This window comes from Phalacrocorax carbo, chromosome Z, assembly GCF_963921805.1.
Source record: "Phalacrocorax carbo chromosome Z, bPhaCar2.1, whole genome shotgun sequence".
Lineage (NCBI taxonomy): Eukaryota > Metazoa > Chordata > Aves > Suliformes > Phalacrocoracidae > Phalacrocorax > Phalacrocorax carbo.
This window is the reverse complement of record NC_087548.1, coordinates 22,463,265-22,488,951: the sequence shown is the minus strand read 5'-3', so window position 1 is coordinate 22,488,951 and position 25,687 is coordinate 22,463,265. Positions and strand designations below refer to the sequence as shown.

Below are 25,687 nucleotides of genomic sequence, written 5' to 3'. Positions count from 1 at the left end.
AAATAAATCAGTTTTACTCGTACAAAAATGAATGGCAGATCGTAAATATTTTCATCTAATCAATACTGCATTGCTACAATACAAGCTTTTTTAACTGTTGTATGCCATATCCTCTTCTATCCTCTATAGAAAAGAAACCTGAAGTTAACATAGACATGAGATGAAAGAATCTGCTGCAGGGTTCTTTAGTAAGACAAAGTATATACCTCATAGGTCTCAGGCGAACACAGGAAAGCCAAAACAGAATATGGAAATTCTGTTAGGAATATGTGAATATTTATTTATTAAACCCTAGTGGTTCCTCTGTGTTTGAATCAGATTTGCTGTCTCAGAAGAAGAGTGATGTTATTTTCCCCAAAATATTTTCCTCTTTAATGTCCTAGCTATAATCCTGTTGATTTGTGATTCTTCATACTGCATCCTTGCTTCTTTTCTTACTGCATCCTGCAGGAAGCAATTACTGTGAGAGGAAACTTTTCCTTCCCACTGCTGCCCAGGAAGGAGATTTTGGCACTGACAACAGCAGAGCCAAATCCACTATTCACTTCAGTGGAAGTAAGATTTCCAGCTCTTTCCCTTCAACAGTTCTTTCCTCCACACCCTCAACACAGCACAGCTTTCCTGTCATGTGGCAAGGGAAGGTGGTAAGCAGAAAGGCCTCATGAAGTCAGGAGGAGAAGAAACATTGGGGTCTATATAACACTGACTATAGTCAGTGTTAGGATATCCAAACTCCAGCTCTTGTCAGTTTTGTGGGTTTGCAAACTAAGGCTAACAAAAACATCAGTGAACCTCTGAGACCTTCATTCTTGGATATCAGAAGAAGTCTTAGGATCTGCTGCTTCCCATTCATCTCAGCCACCCATAGGACATGTATAATTACTTTTACCTTCCTTTCTACCAGAACAGGCAACTATTTTCTGTAATCTCATTTTCCACAGAGACATTTATATTCCAGCAGTTACTCTGTGTTTAAAGCACAACAGTTCACAGTGGAGATGGCGATCAGCACATGCAGAGTTACTATTCATCTCTGTAATACATCCATATATTAATTAAAAGATTAGGACTTTCCTTAGCTGTTTATTACTGAGGAGCAGATCTGGAACAATAGTGAAAATAGTTATTCACAAACAAGTTAAACTGAATCCAATTGGAACGCAATTGCTTCTGTTCCCTTTTACTGCCTCTTCCACAAATGTCCTTAAACTATTTTTCTTGGGAAAGAAAAGTAATTGGTAAGAAAACAATGCAGTATTATATGAATATGTGTGAGGAAAGCTTACTCATACATGAACTATGGCACCACTTGCTCAACTAGCTTTTTGTCTTCAGGCATGTCCTCATTACAAAATAACCATTTGAGGAAGGCAGAACTTTATTAGCACCTCTGAAAAAAACCCAAACCAAAACCCAGCTGAACAAAGAAGGATAAGTTCAAGGACAGCAGATGCACAAAGATCTACTGATTTCAAGCATTGATCTGGACAGGCTGGATCGATGGGCCAAGGCTTACTGCTTGAGATCCAACAAGGCTGAATGCCAGGTCCTACACTTGGGCCAGAACAACCCCATGCAATGCTACCAGCTTGGGGAAGAGTGGCTGGAGAGCTGCCCAGTGGAAAAGGACATGGGGGTGTTGGTCAACAGCTGCCTGAACATGAGCCGGCAGTGTGCTCAGGTGGCCAAGAAGGCCAACAGCATCCTGGCTTGTATCAGGAATAGTGTGGCCAGCAGGAGTAGGGAAGTGATCGTGCCCCTGTACTCGGCACGGGTGAGGCTGTGCCTTGAATACTGTGTTCAGTTTCAGGCCCCTCACTACAAGAAGGACATTGTGTTGCTGGAGTGTGTCCAGAAAAGGGCAACGGAGCTGGTGAAGGGTCTGGAGAACAAGTCTTATGAGGAGAGGCTGAGGGAGCTGGGGTTGTGTAGTCTGGAGTAGAGTAGGCTGAGGGGAGACCTTATTGCTCTCTACAGTGACCTGAAAGGAGGTTGTAGCCAGGTGGGTGTTGGTCTCTTCTCTAAAGTAACAAGCAATAAAACAAGAGGAAATGGCCTCGAATTGTGTCAGGGGAGGTTTAGATTGGATATTAGAAGAAATTTCTTTACTGAAGGGGTGTCAGGCATTGGAACAGGCTGCTCAGGGAAGTGGTTGAGTCACCATCCCTGGGTATATTTAAAAGACATATAGATGCTTAGGGAGATGGTTTAGTGGTAGACTTGGCTGTGTTAGGTTTGCAGCTGGACTCAATGATCTCAAAGGTCTTCTCCAACCCCAATGATTCTATGATTTTATGATGTTATGAGCAGGGACCAGAACACCATGGACAGTTACTTAAGAATCAAAATCAATTTTGCACTGGATTTTTCAGCAGTGATACCTCATGGGATGATGTTTGCCAAACAGAGAGTGGAGGTCACTGAGAATATACCTGAGCTGTTTGAAAAGCAGACAGCATCAGTCAAGAAATGAGATTGAATATACCCTACAGCATGTTTCTACTCATAGTGAATTACGAACATCAATTTCACTAGATATCCAGAATGCTTTCAACTCATTTATGAATGGGGCTTGTGCAGAATAAACTTCTGGTTCAGAAAACCAGACACAAACTGTACCTTTTGAAAGATATCACTGGTCTGCATTATTAGTGTTCTTGGGGAACATCCAGTATTGCAAGCAATGGAATAATGCTGAGGATTTGTCTTCCATCCCCAAATAACCTCTTTTTGAAGAATTATCAGCAAGAAATGTCTCTGAATCAACATTGAGTAGCATTGATGAAACAGGATGGACTATGTTGCCTTGATTAAAAGCACTTTTTGCATTCACTGGCAAAGGGGAAAGATTTTTAAAGTATCATAAAAAAGAAAAATACCAGATCTCCACTGAGATAATGATAATACCAAAAAAATCAAATCTAGAGTAAACCAATGAGGTAAGGAAGATGAATATTTTTAATTCAAAGAACCCTTGTACAGTGGGGAAAAAAAGGGAAGAGAAAATCCATTGTTAATTGCTTTCAAATCAAAGGAAAATCATCCAGGTAGCATCAATACAAAACAGGCCTTTTATTTTTAATGAATATTCTTTCAGGAATGAAAATGCTTTTCACTTCTAGGATGCTGATGTAATTGGAGATTTAGAATATAGTGTTGACTGATTACACTGATTGTTGCTTGCTCTATACATACTGCCTCAGAAAAGTTTTCTGACTCATTGGGACTGGCTTGGAAAATATTTTATATGCAAGAATATTTTTAGTTGTAAAGCTTAATTAACGGTATTTTCACCTATCCAAGCCAATACAGCAGACAACAAGAATGCCTTCAGAAATACCAAAACCTGAAATAAGTGCTCAGATAACCCATGTAAAATAAGGAGGAAAAAAAGAAAAGTAAATTGATCTTATCAGAGAAGCAGACCTTCAGCAACCAGAGACATTGGGGAGATGGTTTAATCTTTCCCTACAACTGCCTGCACTCTTATAAAACTTGTACTGCTGCTGAATGCCAGACTTTTGGAGTTTTGGGGTCTTCTTTTTTTCCGCTTGACACCTCCTCCCCCCCTTTTTTTAACCAATGAATATACTGTAAACAGGGATTAGGTTTTAAAATAAAATTAATTATTGTTTCGCTGCAGAAGTACCTTCCCAAAAATGTTTCTGAAATGTGTGAAATATATATAACTTCTTAATTTAAATGAAGAAGATGAGAAGACAAAATTATTCAAAGTCTCATGCTCATGTCAGATAATGGAATAAGCAACACCAGCACAATTGCTGGGCAGGGGATGCAGGGGAGAGTATTCCCATAGATTCTGTGAAACTGCAATTGCCTGCACTATATGCAATATAAATGCTATATATATAGCACATGATTAAACATGCAGGTATATGCCAAACATGTTAGAAAGCTGTTTTGTCTCACATTACAGAAACATTAATTTCAGAAAAGAACCTACAAACAGAGACCAGGTGAAAACAAAATCTTCTACTTCAAATTTTGATGAAATGGACCAAAATTTGATCCCGATGAATTTTTTCTTTATTCTTTATCTACTGGACAGAACAGCATCAAAAGAATTAGAAAATATCATCCATGTTTCACTTTGACTAGAGAATTAACTGTTGCTCTCCTCCACTCAGATTTTCCCAAGAAATATTAAAACCCAAATCCAAATGTGATTCATTAAAATACCACAAAAAATGTCCTCTTGAAAGAGGTCTTCTCTACTCTGTAAGGAGAAATCAACTCAGTTGGGTAAAAGGCCTACCCACTGCATCAAGCAGAGAGCTTGAATGTCCTTCTAAAAGAAAGCGTCCTTATACACAGGGTAATCGAGCAGGAGAACAGCTGCTTCTAATTAGAAGTTCAATCTGTCTCAATTCATGACATTTATCTTTCCATATCCTTCTTAGATAGGAAGCTTAATACTTGACCATTTCTTTGAAGGAAGGATGCTCTCCAAAGAATTCGCAGGCTCATAATTTATTTTCCCACAATAGACTGAAGATGGGCCTTAAGAAGTATCAGAGGTGTTTAACAACTTATGAGTTTTGGTGATGCTTAATTACTAGGACAAAAAAAGCAAACTGATTTCTGTTAGTATGTAGCTTTAAGTGTAGAGAATATATTTCAGATTTGAAATTCCACTAGAATCACATAAGCAAAAGATCAGAAAAAAACCCTCAACATTTCCAGTACAGATTCTAATAATTTTTTGATTACTACATATATATATAAAGGGATATTTCACTTGACAGCACTGTAATATTGTTATTTTTTTATGCATACTCTTCAAGTTCTCAAAGGTCTGAAATGAAAGCACCTGGAAAACCATGCCACTAGTAGACTGGAGTTACTCTCCCATGCTGCTGACAATGTCTGATTTAAATATTTTCTTTTCAGGTATAAACACAGTGGAAGATGCATAACATGTTAGTTTGATAACTGGTGCTTATGAAACAGTGGTTAGTTTGTCCCTTATGGAGAATCATGCCAGGAGAGGCAGGCTTGCTATTATTAAGATGTGACAAATCATTTTTTTTTTTGCAAATCATTCTTGATTCATCCTCTGGTACATTCACATAATACAAAAGAATCTAGAAAAAGAAAATATCTTCTAGCCACTAATTGCCCTTAAAAAAGCTCCAAACCATACCAGTAATTCATGTTGCCAGAGTAACCTCTAATTTCAAAATGCAATATACGAGAATGTATGCAAATAATAAACATTCTTTATATGTCTTGCTGAAGCTCCGCCAGACCCAGTCAAATTAGCCAACACAAATGCAAGCCAATACAATTAGATTAGCCCAGTTTGCAAGGAGAGTTAAATCTGCAGTTTGACTCAAATTTTACTCCCTGTTTGTATCAGTAAAAGTTTTCCAGAAAATTAACAAACTTATTAGGAAAACTGTGAGAAAAAAAAAAAAACAAAAAACAACAAACTGAAACCTAACAAAACAAAACAGTTTTCTCCTCTATTCCTGTAATCCTACTCTCTTCCATATACTGAACACTGGAATTGGAAATAATTTTTTCCATTTCAGCAGAGGGATTTCTTAAAATGCTCCCTAGACATATCCAGACAAAACCAAAAACCCTTAAAAATTTTTAATGAACCAGCCCCACCCCACCCCACAAAAAACAAACATACAAACACAATAAACAAAACCCATATCAGGAGGGGGAAACAGACTCACCCTAGAACATTTATATCAACATCAGTGAGAACTCATTTGGGATGTGACAGTCACAGATACCTACTGTCTGCTTTGGACTCTACCGCTTTTTGATTACAGACAGAAATTCTATGCAGAACCTCAGAAACCTTCCTCAGCAGAAATTCGATCAGAAAATTTAATTTCAACAAAACAACACAGAATTACCAGCAAACGTTCTTCAGTAGCTACTTTTTGTCCTGAATCCCTGTCATTTACTCTATTACTACTAGTTAATATATCTGTCCACTCTCAGGTTTTGATGAAAAAGCCAAGGTTTTACAGGACTTCAGAAGTTAAGAATAATTCTGAGTAGAAGAGAAAAAGAACAGGGAGAGATGCTATGATTCCCAAAGCTTAAATGATGGTCTGTTAAGACCTGCTATACTTCAAAGATAAATTGGAGAATGACATTATTCTCCTGACTTAAAAACAAAACAAAAAAAAATGTTTTGCTGTATCAAAATTTATGTGGTTTTATGATACAATGAGACCTTGGAGAAACAAGCCAAGAAATAAAACAAGAAAAAAAAATATCAACATTTATCCTTACCAGTTTGTTATTAGGAGTGGTTGCCCTTCATTATTACAAGTGTACACCTCTCATTGATCAAAACACCTCCATCCCTGTGGCAATGGGCAAAACTGAAGTCTGAATGTTTCCCTATACATTTGACATGGAAACAAAATATACAGCTCTGAATAAGACACTCAGGTTCTAGCAAATGACAGAGAGGAATATCTTATGTTTGCCTACAGTGTCTAACAGGAGCAAATTTCAATGAATCACGCTCTAGGAGCAGTGTCAGGACATGGACAAGGCAAAAACACTCTTTGCTTTCAATATTAGCCTACTCTTGAGGCAGCACCTGTGTTGCAGTGCAAAACAACTTGTTGTCCATTGTAACACATACCTGATCACCAGAATAAACACATCAGTAATCCTGTTTACGACTATTATCCTTGTGGTTTCAAGGTTGCCAGTCATTAGAATCCTACAATGCAAGGTTTGTCAGTGACACTTAGCCTGACCAGTTAAGGCAGAAACAAGTGCTGAACTGCCCCAAGAAGTACAGTGATTTAAATACATGCAAGAAGTGAGATCTTTCAGTAGCTTATTAATATGACAAATTTACATTGTCCTTGTTTTGTTAATATAATTTGAACTGATGAGCAATTCATTTTTTCATTGCAATTGTATGGCTTTTTCTCAAGTTGAATAATTGTGTCTAAAATAGACTAGCCCTCAGAAGGTTTATCCAAACATGAAACTGCTACCTGTGTAAATAATACACATTGCTCCACTAGAAAGAATGATCAACTTTAATGTTCACAGGTTTTGGAATTACTCAGAGGCAATGAGGAATAAGGAAGATAATTTTCAGGCATATTAGCTGATGTGTTAATTGGTACTGGGCTAGATCCTATGCTTATGGAAGTCAGGGTAGCTCCACAAAAGCCAAAGAAATAACACAGATCTCAGCTGGTCATCTAGTGTATTACTCTAAACCTCTGCGTTGCATAAAATAAAAAAGCAGTCCTAGTCTGCCTCACACTTGGACAACTGATCAAAGAATTTGGAAACACCAAGAAAAAAAATTCTATAATGAAGCTGTTAACTAAAATGCCTTGAAAAAGTCTAGAAAGATCCAGGACAGATTTTGTAATAATTGGGTGGTAACCTCACACCATTTACAGCTCTGTGTGGATAATGAATGGATAATGAATCTACTTGTCCAAATAGATTCGTTTTGCCAGGAATGTTACTAATATCATACTTTTTTTGCACAGAATATCTAATATTCATCTGACAGAATAAGCTTAAATTCCTTTGGCAGAATAGGCAATGATACTCATGCCACACTGACTATCCTGGAAGTTTGGCAGGAAACTATGATGCCCCAGGGACTTCAGTACATGCCTCTTATCTGCCCCATACAGAAGGGATACTTGTTTATATCAGGTGACAAAAATAACTCTTTCCCAGCTGTTAGCAGTTTCGTGCTAACGTCTGCACATTTCTGTCCCAAGCTGAAGAGTGGGACAGCGCACAGATGTCCTGAGGCACTGATTCCACTGAAGCACCTGCACACTAGGCTTGTTCCAATTGCTGTTTCCTTGAAGACAACATACACAAAAATGTACCTGTGTCATTCACAGTCCACACAAACCACCACTGCTTATCCCAATAACAGAGAGGCTTTATAATAAAACCAAAGAAAGCTGTGCTTAAAAATTGAGATAATTGAAAAATTAACAGTTCTGACCTTTCATCTGTGCTACGTTCTCTATTTAAAATCCAATCGCTGCAAACACAGAGATCCAATGAAGATCGGAATAATGATAGGAGGAGGAACCTAATGAACTAATTACCGAAAATGGAGCAGACTAAATAATGTACTCCCAGAATCCATCCAAGAGGAAAAATTACTGCTGTTAGTTCCACTTGACTCCTACCATTGTGGAATTCAATCCTTAAGAAGCAAAAACATGAGGAACAAGCCTCATGTTTAGGTTAGAATGAACATGCCAAACTAAACTGAATCACTCACTATGAAGTCTTGAAAGGCAGCAGCGAAGGAAACACATGAAAACAAAGTAAAACATATGAATGCAGAATTACTGTTTTCTGAAGTAAGAACAGTGTTTTCCAGTTTCCTAGTTACTCTTTATCTCAAGTACTGGCAGACATTAATGTTTGATTTTCATTTTAGCATGAAAACAGTTCAGTGACTTTTGCTATCCTATGGGAAATCTTTGGAAATGTAGCTAGAAATTCTTCACTACTTAAGTAGTACCATGTTCTAATATTAAGCTGTCGTTTTAGGATTAAGACTGATATTTGTCCCTATACAAAGAGCTAGCACAAGATATACACACTCTTTAGGTACACCTAACTTCTACAGAATCCATTGTTTTACTGTTAGGATTGTCACCTAGCATGTTTTCTATAGCAAAGGCCTGGGGTCAAATGTTAGTTAGTGAAAGTTATTGAACTTCTCTGCCAAGCTAAGTACTCCCTGCCCACTGAATTCTGTATTTCCAAACAACATTAGAGAATAACACTGTGAAGTTATTAAGCCACAGTATTTCATTAAGTGTTTGCAGGTAATTAAAAGCCCAGCATAAATTAAGGCAAAAATCACACTTAACTGTAATTTTGTGCTGTAGCTTTTAATAAGCTTATTAGCAATCACATAGGAAGGCCATATGTTGTTTACTTCACAGATGTTCTGAGAAATTAATAGCAGTGAGTGGAAACAATGTCAAAAAGCAGGAGGAAAGCTGAGGAATGACAGCTCTGCTCTGTAATCCTGTGTAAATCATTACAATCTTCCATGCCTCACTTGCTTTGTCAACGTTGTGGGGAAGACACCACTATTTACCTTATTGCCAAAAGCCCGGTCCCAGCAACTACAAGGATGCTCCAAGAGCTTCAGTGATATTTGTCATAAGAGTGGAAAAGCCATGCTGATTCCATGGTTCATATCTGCTAAGTGCTGAAAAAAATCTCTCATCCAGTGTAACATGAGGCACTCATAGAAAGAAATAGTGATGAGAGAGGACACACTTTAATATTTGAGAATATTTTAAAAATGCGATAGCATACTTCTGGCCCTAAATATGGTTTGTTCTCTATTATTTCACCCTCCCTAGCTGCTATTCTAACCTTCTCTATCTTTTTCTTCAAAAAGAAGGTCCCACCGTAACCCTACTCTACCTGAACAGGTGATGTGTGTACAAACAAGAAAACTAACATGTTCTGACATGTGAGAGTCTTCTATGAAAAGCAGTAGGTTTCTCGAGTCTGTAAGTCCACTTCTCAGCTAATGTTATTCTTAATCCTTCCTTTCTGAAAAACTTAGTAGGGAACCCAAAGATCACTAACATACCTCACAAAACGTAGTAATTTTTTATTACAAGTAACAAGAAGATAGGGGCATATACATTCATCTAACATAGATGTTTCATTTATTCCATCACAAATTAGACACTCCAGAAATATGATATCAATATGAATTTTTTCTCCTATTTCTGAAGATTCTTAGGCATTCTTCTCCTTCACAGAGTGGAAAGTAGACGCTTTTTTTCTCCATGTTAATTCTTATGATTTCTCTCTATGCAGACTCAGTCCTACAAAGATCATACTAAGTGGACAGTGCACCTGACCACAGGCAGCCCTGTACCTAATTAATGAGGGTCTCTAAGTGGTTGGACTCTAATAACATTTCCAGGTCCTCCATTATAATTAACTACATCTGTTGCAGGCACATAGGTACAGATTGTGATTTCACAACAGGCAGCTGCCACCAGGAACTAATTGTTACTTGGTAGAAATATGTTTAGCCATGATTCAAATGAGATAAGCTGAAGGTAAGATTTGAAGCTGAATGATTGCAGATGCAGACCTCTAAGGGGTAGATAGTACGGACCTAGCCTTTCAGTCTCTCCTTGCCTGAGTAACCTCTTTCTTTGTAATAGTCTAATTGGTGTGACCGGGAGTCACGCACACAGAGGCTGTAAAACTGAGATCTAAGACTGACGATTAGGATCTTGCAAGTGATTTCAATTCTAGAAGCTCCTGAGAGCAGGAAGGAGTAAAAGACAGAGAACATAGTTTTTCTTGAACATGTATGCATGAATAGTAAAGGCAAGCATGTTATTTTCATGCACGTGAACAGTATACTGGCATAGAGGCCAAATCACAAAAAATGAGTTATAACTCTACCCTTTGAAGAGCCCCAGAAATAATTTTGAAAAGACACAGTAAAGTACAGATTTGTGCCAAAGCCTATTACAGACTGAAAAAGAGAAACCTGAAATGATTAGTATCACATGCAGCTCATTTACTTAAGACATATGCTGCAAAATCTTGGCTTGCATTCAAGGGAAATGCCTGGCTTTTAGGAAAAAATATTATTTAAGATTTCTTATGCAGAACAATATAAGGGACAATTAAATTATGGTCCAGATAATTAACAGTAAGAAGAATGACAGCAGGCATTACACAGCATTCTCTGACAAATAGAAAAAAATCAGAAAATGGATTGATAAGCAGACCTCACCACTGAGAGAATGAATTACATATCTTTTTCCTAAGCTATGGTTATGAAGCAAAGATTCCTGCTCACTCCCACAGATAACAGGAGAAAACAAGGAAATTCTTGCCGGGTTGTTTCAAAGTTCTTTCTTGATCTCAGTTATTGCCTCAGGAGTCCTTTGGCTGCCTGGCCCATGCCCCATTGGAAGAATTTATGTGATCCTTTTCCAAACATGAAAACATACTCATCTGTAGAAGATTTTGGCAAGAGAAGACAACTCTTAGAAGTGGTTTTAAAAATGACCATTCAAAATTTTAAAAGGCTTAAGAAATCATACAACCTCCTTAGCAAGTTCTTTATGAGCCACTATGCCACTGACTGTAACAAAACTAGGTTTTCCTTGTGGAAAATCATGGCCAGAAATGCTTGATAAAATAGCAGATTTAAGGAAGTGCAGCCTCTTTCTCCATGGGAAGTATCCATCACAAACACCACCTCTGGAAATGATTAGCAGTGTACAGAGGATCATAAATCTATCAGCCTGCAAGAGGTATTATGACCTATTTTTGACAGACTGGAAAATATAATCTCAACCCAGAATAAATTGTATGAGCACTATTCTCAGTTCTCCACCAAAAAGTATAGAGACTTTCTATAACATTCTGGATTATGCCACAAAGGTTTTTCAGGATAGGCCCATGATTACAATAAAATTCAGACAATTGTTTGGTCTCCACAGAGACATCAGACCAAATCATGAAGATAACTTTTTCCATAAAATGGATGCAAGCATCTACCCATACACAGTGAGAGTAGAAAGCTTTATTGCTTTGCTTAAAAATTCTGCCTCAATAGCTACTCTCCAACCACCTTTCTCAAAAATTTTACAAAGCAGGCATATTCATGTCTTTGAGTTCTAAACCTTCCTGACTAGTATTTATTAGTAACTGTCTTAATTTTCCTTCTACAAAATCCTTTCATTCACCAGACAGTGAAATTCACAATAAGAACAGAGGCACCTAGTTCTAATAAACAAAACATGCCTTAATGTTATTAAGCACTGGCATCATTTCAGCAATGGCATCCAGCTAAAGGAGGCTTCTGTATGCACAACACTGATTCATCTGTTAGTGTCTGTCTCCTTAATATCATTTGTGGTACTCATAACCTGCCCAACGTGCTCTGGTGGTCATTAATTTACAGCATATGGATTTTTGCAGAAATTACGAAAACCCATGACTAAACCAAGTGTAATCTCCCAGCTACTGGCTGTTCTTGTCATCAAAGGTATCCCTTTGTTTTCCAGCTGTTAAGGGTAGGATTCAGCTATCTAAAATATAAGCATCTATTTTACTATATTTTAGGCCTGCTTCTTTCTCAGTTTAATAGAACATACATTTCCAAAAGAGGAATTTTTACACAGTATTTTTCTTTTAGAAACCTATTTAGGACAGAATAAATCACCTTGTAAAGACATATATTTCTAACCACCAGTTGTAGAGCCATGGAAGACTACTAGCTTAGAGCAGATACCTAAATCTTAGGTGACTAAGACCTTAAGTTTCTGATTCCACATCTATGTAACCTCTCCATCCCTCATTTTCCCAATATAAAACCTGCATCTCCACCTTACCAAGCTTGCTAACTTGGCTCTTTTCACTTTGGTGGAACATCACTGACATATATCAACTGACAATCTGTCCCTAAGTGTAACAGCTACTTGCAATTCCAGAATAGATAAAATGAGAAGTTGCTATTGCATACTTTTCTGAAGGCTTTCTTGTTTGAACTCCTTAGGAGCAAACAACATCAGATTTGGAAGTTCTGCCCACAAGCTTAACACATTTAGAAATCTGAGTAGATATTCCATCAGGATAGGTCCAGAAAACATCACTCAATTTTGTTATGTAAGAGAAAAATCTTCTGACATAATAGTCAGAGGGCAACTTTCCTACTGCTGACTCAGTCACAACAGTCACAGAACTTGATAAAATTGTTAGATCTTGAACTTGACATAATGTTGTCAAATTCACCTGTTTCCTTGCTGTAATGAAGCTAAAATCCTTCCTAAATCCTTTATTCGCTTTAAGGAGTTTGGCCTAATTTGTGTGCAAGATATGTAAATTTTACAGTAGTTACTAAGTTAGATTTACAGGTCATTCAGTTTTTGATGAAGGACTGTCAATCAGTTAAATTAAGACCATCAAGGATGTTAAAAGTTGTTAAATTTATTTCTTTTCCCCCTAGCCTATTCAAAGCCAGACTACAAAATCCTGTCCAGAAACAGAGAACAGAGCCTGTTAATCTACAAAATCCTAGTAGTCTGGCAGCCCTGGAGATACAATTTGGGTTACCAAGAAGATGAATCACAGTAATTCAACATCAGTTCTTTCAGACTTGGAAGTAGCTTGCCATAGAGGAGGATTTGTTCTACTACTAAAAGCTGTATGTGATAAAAAACTATGAAACAGTCAACCACATCTAAAACCCGTGTTCATACACCACTGACAAAATCCACAAGGCAGCCAGAAGGCATATCTGAAAAATAACTGACAAAATCCACAAGGCAGCCAATATTACTTAGGTTTGGAGTTATATTTAATGAGACAAATCAATGAAAGATATACTAATGGACATTTTATGGGGGTAACCCTACCTATCTTTTTTAAACTGCTATAATAAAGGAAACATTCAGCATTTAAAATACATTCTTCATAGGCCATATTTATAAACACACTAAACAAGATATCCCTGTGCCACTGGGCTGTACCTGTGGATTTAACTACATGCTTCCAAAAGAAACAGCCACAGTAAAGCCTGAGTGCTACTCTTGAAAACTCAAGTCACCCAAAGGGTATATACTCATTTTGGTCTGCTGAAAGTTATATTTGGGCAAATCATTAACACAGGCTCCCTTCTGCATAATCAGAAAGAAACGGCTGTCGCAAGTGAATTCTCCTGGCCTGCAGAACGATCCTATTTCCTAAGAACTTCTGTACATAGGGGAAAAAAAACCCAAATTTGCCTTTGCACTCAGCAGAGTTTATCTAGAGTTGGGCTGTAAATTAGGCAAACCCACTGGGTACTCTTTATGTTCTCACTGTGCTACATGGAAATAGATCAGGTAAAAAAGCAAAAAGGGAAAGAAAAAAGCCCCCACACTTAAAAAGGTTTAGAAAAACATTGCCTGTTGCTACTGTGCAAGGGGCTGACATTCTGTGCTTCTGTGTCATTGCTTTGTGTTTGTGACCCTTTGTGTGGTAGCACGCTGTGTGCTGGAAACTTTGCTTTGCACAGTGGTTGTACTAAGACAAAAGATGTGTTAGATGAAAGTGTGTTCATCATTGTCAACAGAGTCAGCCCCTAGCATTTTTCCAGAACATGTTCAAAACACAACAATCTCCTTATGCAAACCTAAGCCAGCCTTCATTGAAAACCTTCTCCCTCTCTTACAAAGAAAGTGTACGTATTTGCTTATTCTTTTATATGCAAAGAGAAGGAAAGTCATACAATTTTATTTCACTTCTTAGCTGGCAACACAAAGTGGAAAATATCAAAGAATTAAATCCCAAGGGCTGTGCTGTGCTCAGAGTGAACTGCATAGTTTATACAAAGGGAGCAGGAAAAAGAAACTAAGACCTCAAGTGAGATTGGTTATTACAAGTCAGGTAGAAGATAGTAGTGTTCCTACATTTGCAGAGGGAAAATAGGGCTTTCTAAGTCAAAGTTACTCATTTTTCAGAGATGCCCTACAAGAGTTTCTATTTCTAGCCAATTAAAGGTTGGACTAATAATGTAAACTACTAATTTTCCTTCATTTTGTTTCCTTGATTACATGTGTAAGAATGTATTTTATTTTTTAATCTGTGATCATTTCACAGACCATGTCTGTCTGTCCTACAGGACACCTTGGGCCCAAATATAAATGGCTAAGAACCACTGCACTGGGGCCTAGGACTTCTAAAGGAATTAACAAGAAAATAGACTAATGGACTGATACCTCAGGCTTAAGAAGAAGTTAAGAAATTTTATAATTCAGCAAAAGAAAGCTAGTATGCAATCTATCAAGAACCACTTTAGCCTCTTAGCAGGCTGATGGGAATCAAGGCACAATCATTACCATAAGACTTCCTGAAATCTACCCAGTTCCTGACCCTGCATCCTTCACCATGATGAAACAAGAAAACTGCAGTCCTGCCATGCCTCATCTCCAACCTCTTCTGTGATTACTTGAGTACTACTACATGACAGCTCTCAGAAATCCAGTTGTAAGGGACAGGCAGCTGAAATTATTTCCCTGGATCCCATTACTTTCAAAGTATTAAGGCTCATTTGTATATGGCAGAGGCTGTGACTGAATTTTCTTGTACTTTTCTAGCTAGGAAATACAGCTTCACAAAAAACAGGGACGCTTTTCCTGGAAGAAGGCAAAAACCTGATGTTTCACAGGTAAATAAACATTTATGCATGACCAGTCTTTCTGGGTCAGATCAAAAGTACATCTAGTTGGTGTCCTCTGTAACAGTGTTGATCACTAAATGCTTAGGGAAAATTGTAACAGCAAGGTAGAACTACATGCAGATCTGTGATTTGAAGAGCTAGAAGTAGTTTCTATGTCTATAAATACTCTTACATGAATTTGCCCAGACTTCTCTTTACTACTCCTGTAAGTTTTTACCATATGGAATGTCATTTAGTAAGAACTTCCATTGCTTTTCTACATGCATGGGACTGAAAGAATGTATAAAGAGATTCCAGGTTTTTTTCGTTCTATCTCTCTAAAATCACAGGCTCATTCCTCTCATATAGGCCAGCCCTTATAATGGCTGGTTTACAACAGGACATTTCTGTAGGCAGTCTTAGACTTTCAAATAAAGAAAGAAGCACTCATGATTTTAGCTCTAAAATATATATGGGTTTAATCCCCAGAGATGATGTCCAATTAAGGGTATTTATTACAGATGTCATCTTCTATCATTGTTTCTTCCATTTATCTTTTAAGACTCCTGTTCCTGTACAATCATAATGGCATTCATTATCTTCAGCACAGAGGCATTTCTCCTGGACTACCTGACTTATCTGCAAGGTCTTTTTATCCTTCAGGCTGTTAATTACTGTCTTGCTTCAGGTTTGACATTCATCTTCACAGGACTCCTCATATATGCTTCAATCACATAAAGTTTTCCTCTCTTCCCCTCTAATTAGCACAATACTGGTTTTCTCAGCCTTTCTATTTCCCAGCCAAAGCAACTATAACTCCCCCTTGCCATTATGTGATCTTTTAAATGCCTTTCCGCCTGGATAGATTCTGTACTCCCTGCAACATGGCAGACATGATCACACTCAGCTGCTGTCTAGTGAGTTTGTCTACCAGACTCATCCAATGACCAAATTGATTTTCTTTTGATCCCCCTTGAGTCATGCTTCTGTTATGACTCTTCCTACCTGCCACCAGTTCTATCTTATGGCATGCTACCAGCTAATGACACTATCCTGACCCCCCTCATTTCATTCAACTACCTGAAGTAGAGTGCTGTGAAAAAAGCATTCTTAGCACCTGCGTGGATGGACTTTCTGAAAGGAATTTAGCCTAAATAAGAACAAGAAGGATGGTGGCTCATGGACATGAGGCAAGACAAATACTTGAGTCCTTGAGGTACTGTAAGACAGACCACTGCCAGATTCAAATACGATACAAACAATAATTTCTACTTTATATTTGGGGAGGGAGCAATTGGGAACATTCAGAGCAGTGCACGTGCCATTTGTCAGCCCAGCTCCACACATGCTTTCTAAGGCAATTCATGAATGCCTCTGTCTGTTATACAGATCATCAGTCCATATCCTATTAATTTGTTACAGATTTCTTCCGACAGAACATTGATGTCATATAAATAACAGGCCTGCCTACGTATTTTTCCCATACAAACTCTTTCTCAGCAGAGAATTGTGTGTTTTGGACAAAATTAAGTACATTTATTGAAAAAAATTACTTAATCAAAAATCAAAGCACTAGTCTTGCCTTTGTTTTCTAGAGTAAAAATTCCACATTTTTTGTTTCCTTCTATTTCCTTTAGTTCCTCTACGAATTACAAAAGGGTTTTTTTCTGCACCTGTCTTCATTTTGAGTTCTTTTCTCCGTATGAAGTATCTCTATCTCCAGTGCATTAGATAATGGAATAGACCCATTTCCTCTGGAAATACTTCACCAGGCACACACAAGAGCTATATTAACTATCTTTCATTGGATTGTTGGTAGGAATCCTTTCTCTTTCTCATATACCCAGATCATGACTTTCTTCAGTGGTTGCTAGCTGAATAATTTCTAGTTTATAAAATTATTTCTTATTGTTGCTTTCAAAGTGCCCAATTTGGTACTATTAAATTTAATTACATTTCTATTACCTGACACTTGAAAGACACTATTTTTTTCTGTATGATACACTGATCCTCTCCTATACTGGTAACGCTTCCCAACTTCCCATCATTAACAAGTTGTATTAGCATATACCTACTAGATACTAAGTTTACTAACTATTTGAGTCCTAAAACCTTTCCACAATGCATTCTAAGTCTGATGTCCTCTCCTTTCAAGACAGCTTGTCATTGGTTCCTTACCCACCCTTCTTTTAATTACCAAACTATTTTCTCCAGGAAATTTCCTTGATTCCTTTTGTTCATACAGTTAAAGACTTACATTTACATCCAGCCTACAGGGATGTTTCCACACTTCACTCTCGCATTTCTAGTTCACAGCATAGATGAAGCCATCTCCTGTGTGATCATATCCACTAAAGTCTAGGAACACTCATCACAAAGAGATTCCTCTAAAGAAATTCCATTTGAAGTAAACTGCACTTATTGCTATTAAGAAGTCTTGTATGATGACTAGAATTTTAATATCTTTTGGAGAAGACATCAGAAATAAGCAATCTCAGAAGATTTCAGGGGACTGCAGAAAATACGACTCCAAATTATAAGTGAATATAGAATTATAAAATATTACAGTTCCCAGCTTTTTTTACATCAGCTCATCCTAGAATGATTTATTAAGCTGAACAAATATTGGCCTTCCTAGCCAGTGTGATAGACCAAACCGTCTAGAAAGGGAAACCAGAAACCCCTAAGAGAAGTTACTTCGTACTCCTTTCTTTAGGGTTGGCATTATTTACAAATAAAATAAACCAAAGTCAATAATATCCAATCTATATTGGGCAAAAATGCCCACCAAGTATCATTCTCATTGTCAGAACAGAGCAACTCATTTCCTGTGACAGATCTAAATTCCTTTTTCTTTTTATAAATACACCTAAATAATAACCTGATGGGCAGGAAAGTAAGAACTCTATACCTAGGTACCATCCTAATTTTAGAGTAAACCAGTTGGCTACATTACACCATTGACAACTTCCATCTGAGCTGTTGACTGAATTCATTGAGACAGAATTCTCTGTATTTCACAAACTGCAATTAATGAAGAAATAAAGTCATAACAGGTAAAAACTGTGGAAAGAATTTGTTTATGAGCAGTGAGTAATAAAACAATCTGGGTTAAACCAGAAAATACCTAGATGACTACAGAAGAATAATATATTTATTCAGAAAAGATTGAAGGAGATTAGCTTTCAACTACATTGAAAAGAAAGAAAAGTGGAAAAAGCAGCTTCTCTACTAGAAAAAACATGCAACCAATATCCTAACTGATTTTTTCAGCTGACCAAGAAATGTAAATACAGAGCTAAATCCTCCAGGGATGCTGTTTTACTTGATGTTATCATTTCACGTGTAAAAGCTGGGTGAATTGTCCATAATGGGTTAGCTCCTACAAACATTATGCTGACATGACACAGAGCCCCTTATGGCTCTGGCTTCTTACAAAATACACTTAAGCTTACTTCCAGAACATAGTACAAACTGGGAAGCATTAAATAAAAATTAGTTGCTTTTGTGTGACCTCCATCTTCTCTCTGTCACTTGCACCCTTCTCAAACCAGCATAATTTCACAATGACTTCAAGCTGGTCTAACAGCACAGGAAAACAGCTTGCACTGAGCAGAAGGAGAAGGCAAAAGTGGGCTTTAAATACTGCTTCTACACTCCCCTTTTCATGGTATTTACATTATGCCTCCCATACAAGGCTCTGGTCCCCCGATTTCAAAGCAACAACTGCACAGCAAGAGGGCAATATTTGCTCTAATCTACAACATGATTCTTATTTAAATGCAACGAAGATCCTGTATGGGCTTTTTTTCTTTCCTTTGTAGGTTCACTACAGGTCTACAGATGTCTTAAACATGCCACTAAAATGGTTCACAGGACCTGGCAGCATGGTTGATTTCACTTTAAGGAATGCTGTCAACATTAATTTCATTTTAGAAATAAACTTATTCTTGCTTTTTAAAATGATAGCTTAGTAAGTATGAGTTGCAGTTTAAAGTTTACTGTCAGATTTCTCTAAATTTTATTGAGCCTCAACAATTAAAATAGATTGTTTTTCAACATTAGCACAAAGTTATTGCTCTTACTTCAGACACTATCACAGCAAAATCATGCCATTCCATTTTTCCTTCCCATCCTGAATCCTCACTTCAAGCAAAACCAAATATCTTCCTATTCAGGTACACATGTATGAAAGACTTTTCTATCTTCCATTTCCCTTTCTCATCACCAGTTTTTAAAGAGCCTATGTAGCATCTATATGATGCTTGCACACAGGTAAGTGCTGGTCCATGACAGTTCTTCCACTGGTATATGCTTCCCTACATGGGAAAGGTGGTGAATCACAGACCGTGATGTGGCAGGCAAAGGCAGCTGAAAAAATGTTACACCAGACTGCCTGGTCACAGTTCAAGGTGAGCTGCAATTATTTCAGTTCTGGCAGGATGATGATTTGTTGGCCTAAATGCAAGATGCATTTCCCAGGAGTCCAATGCAGAAAACTGCCTAAGACACACTAAAGAAAACTGTTCTAGAAAGTGTATTAAACTAGCTCCATTTCGCTTAAAGAACCCCCATGGAAATTTCCACTTAAACAGCAAGACAAGCCTTATTTAGAATTTTAATTATGCTAAATGCCACCTTCCCTTTCCAGTTAATTTTTGCCTTTGAATACAGATGTGTCGTTTTACTGATAACAGGAGTCTTTGTCAAAGAATATTTAAAGTCCGTCTATGATATATATAGTGCTAAGCTGGTCACGGGGACCTGATCTGCATGCAGCAAACAAGGCTATACAGAAAAATTGTTGAAGTAGGCAATGGAGGGTTTTGTAAAGGACAGAACTTTGTAATAGTTTTGTGACCTAATATTACAGAAAGCTTTCACAAAACCATTGGAATATTGGGAAAAATAGTGGAGTTTAAGGCTAGTTGCATTGATATTTACCTCAAGTTTCCTCTCCAAACTACCTGAGGCCAGGAGTTTGCAGCCACTTTGGTGCATATGAGTGTAAAAGCAAGCACTTGAGATCAGGCCACAGGACTTTCTAGCCAGGGTGCTGAAGTGGTAGGCACCATCTTTTTTCTGAGTTGTGTTTAGAGCCAGTGTCTGAAACCCTCAAGATGTGCTTTATATAGCAGTAAAATTGTAATGTCATATCAATATTTGAATAACCAGTGCTACTTTTTAAATAAAAGTATATAAATTTTGAAAGTGCCATCTTGCCAATGTGGACAGTCTCACAACACATACAGCATATGTGCTTTGCACTGAAGTCTGCCTGAACTGCGATGCATTTTACACTGCCAGGATCTTGTTTGGCACTGAAGACTGTGTATTCAAAGCAGCAGCTGCACATTGTCACCAGCACCTGAGAAAGGGATAACAAAATAAACTTTGATGTGGCTATCATACTAATTAAAAATACTCAGATGAGTCAGATGTGACAAAATCAGTCCCTAAAATTCCTATGATGAAACATTTGCTACATTTGCTATCTGCGATCTCCACACACTACTCTTAACTACCTTTTTATTGCTTCAGCTTTAGTGTCCTTTCTTTTGAACCAATGTATTTAGTGATTCTTGCACTGATGCTATAGCCTTAATCACTGTTACAGGATATTTCTGCAATATTGCATTGCCTCCACACTTGCAAGTTACTGTGGGATAGCCCTTAAACGCTCCAATATCAAGGCAATTTTCATTCATACTGGTACTCCCACAGACCCCTCTGATACACATATGCACATGCACAAGCATGCACATACACACACAATTAGCCTCATTTTAACTGAGTCTCTTTTTACTGCTAAAGCACTGCTAGGGAATTAGTTGCCTAACATTTATAGATTTTTTTTACAGGTACTATAGTTTTAATTATTGAATTATAACATCGGATTTCCTCATTCAGCCTATAAAACCTAGTCCTCACTTAGTCCCTAAGCTCTATGGCAATTTATAGAAAACAGTTTATGTGAAGACAGCAATATTTTGGATATCAAATGAAACTGTCACACACAGTTCTAGGAAGGGTATGTTGACACAAGCAGCTCTAACACTGTCTTGTCTAGGAGGATATCTTTTATTTGTGTGTGATCATAGTTCATAAGTCTATGGCTAGTCCCAGGGAAAAGCCATCTAAGCAGCAAAAGGCAGTGCGGTGTTCTTATTTGATACTTGCACCAAAGTGCTACAATCAGATAGAAACTATGCAAATAGTACTGCATGAATGCAGTGAGTGCATTTTTGTGTAATAAACAGATCAGAGAAGGAAAACTTGATGCTTTATTCCTCAAACAAAATTTGTACTGAAGTTAGTTAGAAATCACATGAGAATTCTGATCAACTAAATCTTAAACATGAGCTAAAGACGTTGTATGGATACACTGTCCATTAAACAAATATGTTGACCTGTCTTTGTAAATCTTATTCTGTTTTCTAGGAATCAATATCTGCACTTTATTTTTCCTTTTTTACCCTATTTAATGATTTATTTTGACAAATGTTAGCTAACAAACTCTACTGTCCAAATTAGCCTTTATTTTCTCCATAAGCCTTTGCAGTCTGTTATTTCTATTAAACCATCGACAGAGTTTACAGAAGACATGCAAACCTTTATGACATCACAGCTACAGGGTATATGGAATATACAATGAATACAGTGATACATTTATAAAGGTAAACTTAATTTTATTTTCTGATTTGCATGTATTTGAGCTTTGAATAATTTTCTTTAGCATGTATTTTTGTCAGAATTAGTACTGATCAGCCATTTCTCGAATTCAACATCACTTGAAAACTAGCAGTTTGAAACCGAAAGAATCTTACAGCTTTTTAAGTCCCGCTCCTTTCATATTACTAGCTTAAACCAAATGGAGTAAAACATATTGCTGTTTATTGTTTGACACTGTAAAACATCCTAAAGCCCTCTGATGGACTTTTATCCAATGCACGTGTGCCACATACAGACACAATTTTTTTCCAAAATTTTTTGCAGTTTCTGTTGAGAAATCAATACCTTTTTAGGTAAAACACCTTTTTTTTTAAAATGGATATCTGTCCTTTAAAAGGTAAAAAACCTGTTAATATGCTGTCTTTCTAATGTCCATACCAGGGTTGTCACATCTATAACTTGCCACAGAACGAAATTTCAGGCCAGCTGATGGTGCTATGACAAGGTAATGTGCTATCACTAATGAATATAGCACTTGAACTCTGAACCTTTCTCAGTTCCAGAAAGAAATATAGTGGAAAGAAGGTGTTTGGCTGAGAAGAAATCAAATATTACAGTGCTCCCAGCAGGCTCTTCCTGACCACAAACCAAGATATAAAGGTAAGTACCAGAGAGAGCCTCATCATCCCTGACTTGAACAATGAAAGAAGACAATTCAGTTCAGCTCCTTCGAATCAAAGAACAAGAAACCATTGCCTCTAAGCAAGAAAAAACCTCAGACAAACAAAAGACCTGCAGGCATCCCAGTATTTAAGACAGTACCTACTTCAACCTGTTAACCCTTGCTAGTTCATCTGTGATAATCACACAGTGAATTTTACTAAGAAATAATGACTCTGCTTCCTTGAGTGCCCATGCTGAATTTCAAACAAACTTGCACCATTCACTGGTAAGCCTATGAGAGTCTTATTCTGAGGAAATCAGTTTTCAGGCTCCACCATACCTTAAGTTGAACACAAAGTATCATGCTGAAAGGGCAATTAAATGTGAAGTTTAACTGTCTGTCCTAGAATAATATGTACAAACTTGTAACAGGACACATGCTGGATTAACTGTGTCTCTGTCTAGGGAATTTTAGTGAGTTAACAGCATTACTATTTACACATTTCTGCACCTTACTGCCAGGCAAGGACAGCAGAGCAGTGACATTTCATGTATTTCTTCACTGCAGTACATGGCAAAGTAATTAAGTTCTGATGTCATCATTCAGAACACATTTTAAAATTGTACTTCCAGTTTCTTCTGATTACTCAAACCTGTGAGATTTTTCAGAATGTTTTATTTCACATATGCTGAATACCATTTATCACATGATGTCACCAAATACTTTGCCAGTGATTCTGAAGGAGGTGTTTTAACCTCATGCATGTTTCTACTCAGAATTAACATCAAATCACACTCACTATAATTCATTCAATTTTATATTTCATCTAATATAAATGGTCTTTCATAAATGCAGTCTGAAGTTGAAATAGATATTGCAGGAGTACTATCCATTTTAGAAAGACATTTGCAGAATCAAAGAAAAGTCATAAAGGATTATATAATATAGACAGATGTTCCATATACAGATACTGCATATTAAGAACAATACAGCTATTGATACTGCTTACAAGATGGGGTAATAGTGCTCTGTTTCAGATTTCATGCACTAAAATAGCTTTCTGAGATACTTAACTGATCTTATTTAAACTCCCAGAGGTGCAACAGTCAATCGATTTACTAGTAAGCATAACTGCAGCACAATGCTCCGATGCAGAATACACCATCTAAAAAGTGCAAACAGCAATAGTAAGCTGTTGCAATTTGAGTTAATTTGGCAATGACAAGGCCTTTTAAGAACTGGCATTAAAATTTTAATGGGAAAAAAAACAAAACCAAGATGCAGTGCTGGCTGGTGTAGAAAGTCTTAGCATGAAAGTAAGATCTGAAGTCCTGTCTCTCACCCTACGTCTTGGTAGGTGACTTTAGGCAGGTCTCTTCCATGCTCTGAGCCTCTGTTCCCTCTTCCCTAAGGGACATGGAGCCCTTGTGTTTGTTGCACTCATTTCAAGTGTTTTCAGGCAAGGACTGTCAGAGTCCGTTTGGACTCTTCATGTTACTGCCATGCAAAGAAGCACAAAATATCAGTTTTGCTAGAAATGAAAGTTTATTCCAGCTGGCAAGAATACAGCTGCTACATCCTCCCTGTGCCATGGATAGCCCTGAACACATCTATATTACTGGACTGCTCTGAGCCAAGCACATATCTGTGCTGTGGAGAGACATTATGAGAAATATACCAGTGTCAAACTAATCACATTAATACAATATAAACAAAGGCTGCTTTTTCTAGGAGAGACGTGAACAAAAATATCTATTGTAGGGGATAGTTGGTGATTAAAAGCAGAACTGTGTAAAGTGTATAATGTGAACACAATTTTCTTGCCCCATTATAAAAAAAATAATAAGGCAATGTCAATGTGAATTACCATGTAATCTCCAACATTAAAGTACTACAACAGAACTAGTAAGTTATTGCAATGAAAGCATGCACCACGCACATGACATAGCGTTACCTAGTATGTAGCACTGTTATGAAAATCTAAGCTTAAAAATATATAGAAGTTGAGAGGCAAAGAGTCTGTGTTCTAGTTCCTAGAGGGCACAGAAAAATGATCTGAGATATCAAGGGCTGAAGCCTACCTAAAAAGACATGAATGAGATATAGCCTAGGAAACTCCAGGAAATTCACCTTTGTGCCATATTAAAAAGATATTAGATTTATCTGCTGTTAAAACATGTTAGATGAACTAGTCATATTGGATCCCAAGTTTCCTGGTATTTAATGGCTGCCTATTTTTAAATAAAGTTTTTAATTACTTGTACTCATGCACACACAAAAAAAGAAAATCTTGGTTAATAAGGCTGTTATGGACATGTCACAACAGAAGCATTGCTCAAAATCTTCAAGTACCCAGGGAAGATGGCAAAGACCTGAAGCTTTAACTCCAGGTCCCACTTTGTTAAATGTTCTGCTATCCCCCTGTCTCCTTTAAGTAAGTATCACCCTATGTCCCGAGAATTAGGACATGTGAGCAACAGTGGCTCATGCATAAATGAATTTTGGGTATCCTTTCTTTCTGAGAAAAGTTTGCAGAAAGGAAGCCCTATTCCCTGGCATCACACTTTCCTACATTTGGCGTCTTTCTACCGCATCTAAGGTGTAGGCAACAGACAAGAGTTTTTGTACACTTGGGCAACATCGCTGTTACGCTCTCTCTTTCTACACATTTTCTTCCTCAGGAGAAGGTGTTTCAGGTGATCAGGACAACAAACATAACTAACAGATCAAAAAAATTATGCCTTCTGTTATGAATCCACTAACATAGCTCCTACATGAATTTATAATTTTTGTGGGAAGAAATCAGATCCTAACCGGTATTTCAAGTTTTTTAATAACATTTATCACTTTCAATATTATATATTGCACAGTTGTTTATACCTCACTGCACAGATATCAATATGTGCCAACCTGTGTTATTTCTTAATGAAGTTTAATTCAGAATATATACTCTGCTGTACTTCAATACCTTAAAAATACCACCTACATTCTATTATTCGAGACAGGAAAATGATGCAGGAAATAATTAACTGCTTTTTCATTATGATGCCATATATATATATGCTATAACATTCAATGCGAACCTACAGTAGCTTAAATGCTATCTATCAAACTGCTACAGCTTGCTTAGTTCATAGAATTAT

General features: G+C 37.2%; 1 protein-coding gene across 1 annotated transcript in view; it reads right to left on the bottom strand.

Annotated features, from left to right (window-relative positions):
- Positions 1-25,687, bottom strand: part of RAB3C (RAB3C, member RAS oncogene family) — a 133,651-nt gene that overhangs the window by 98,754 nt on the left and 9,210 nt on the right. The gene's annotated exons all lie outside the window — the stretch shown is intronic.